The 1,083-nt window shown below is 50.4% G+C and overlaps 1 pseudogene; it reads left to right on the top strand.

Annotated features, from left to right (window-relative positions):
• Window positions 1-227: 227 nt before the first annotated feature.
• LOC149820318 (glutaredoxin-C6-like) lies at window positions 228-870 on the top strand (annotated as a pseudogene).
• The last annotated feature ends 213 nt before the right edge of the window (window positions 871-1,083 follow it).

Below are 1,083 nucleotides of genomic sequence, written 5' to 3'. Positions count from 1 at the left end.
CGTAATCCTACAAATACCTCCTCCCAAACACAACCTTAAAGAAAAAATATACATCACCATGGTCCCACTCTGCACCATCCGATGACGTGACCATAAATGCTGACGTGGCACACGTAGTGAGAAGGGTGACGAACCACCGTCACCCCCAACGCTGCAGTCATCCAACTCCGTGATGCCACGGTGACGTCTCTCTCTCTCTCTCTCTCTTTATAGCATTACCAAAGGGGTGGGTGTATCGCTGCAGCTGGCGAGCCTTCTCCCCCTACTTTCTCTCTCTTATTTCCAATCCCCTTTCTGTCTCTAGGCCGGATTCCAGCGACCCGCTTTTTTGGCCTCCATGATGCAGGGCTTACGCTGCGAGCCGATCTCCGACCCGATCGGCCTCCGGCTCTCCCCGGCGGTGCTGCCACCGAAGCTCGAGATGAGCATCGCCGCCGAATCGCCGGAGAAACGCGTGAGGTGCCTGATATCTGAGAATCCGGTGGTGATCTTCAGCCGTGCGTCCTGCTGCTTGTGCCACGTGGTCAAGCGGCTGCTGGCCACCTTGGGTGTGCACCCGATTGTGGTGGAGCTGGAGGACGCAGAGGCCGAAGCTGCCGCGAAATCCTCTCCAGCTAGCAGCATATCATTGGGCCAAGTGGCACCGGCGATCTTCATCGGCTGAAAGCCGGTGGGCGGCGTCGAGAGCCTCATGGCGCTGCACCTCAGCGGCCAGCTAGTGCCTAAGCTAAGGGAGGCAGGTACCGTTTGGATGTAAGTTAAAAGTGTTTTCAAGATTAGGATTTTTGTGATCTTGGGGATCCTTCCCTTCTGTCTCTGAAGCCTTTGTGTTGCTTGCCCAATATCATCAATTATGACCGTGTATGTAAACATGTAAGTAATGAACAATGTTGTCAGTATCGGTATCGGACCTGAATCGTTTGGCCACCGATTCATCTGTATCGGCCCATACAGAAACTCAACTGATTTGTTCTGTATCGCCTAAAAATTATAAAAAATTATTGTGCCAATCATAATGTGACGTACACTTGTTAACACTATTAAAAAAATATTTAAAAAATTCATTTTTTTAGTATTTTTTTA

The sequence above is a fragment of the Nuphar pumila genome, chromosome 12, assembly GCF_984573655.1.
Source record: "Nuphar pumila chromosome 12, dmNupPumi1.hap1.1, whole genome shotgun sequence".
In the NCBI taxonomy this organism is placed as follows: domain Eukaryota; kingdom Viridiplantae; phylum Streptophyta; class Magnoliopsida; order Nymphaeales; family Nymphaeaceae; genus Nuphar; species Nuphar pumila.
The sequence above is the reverse complement of the archived record's forward strand: the minus strand, read 5'-3'. Positions and strand labels throughout refer to the sequence as shown.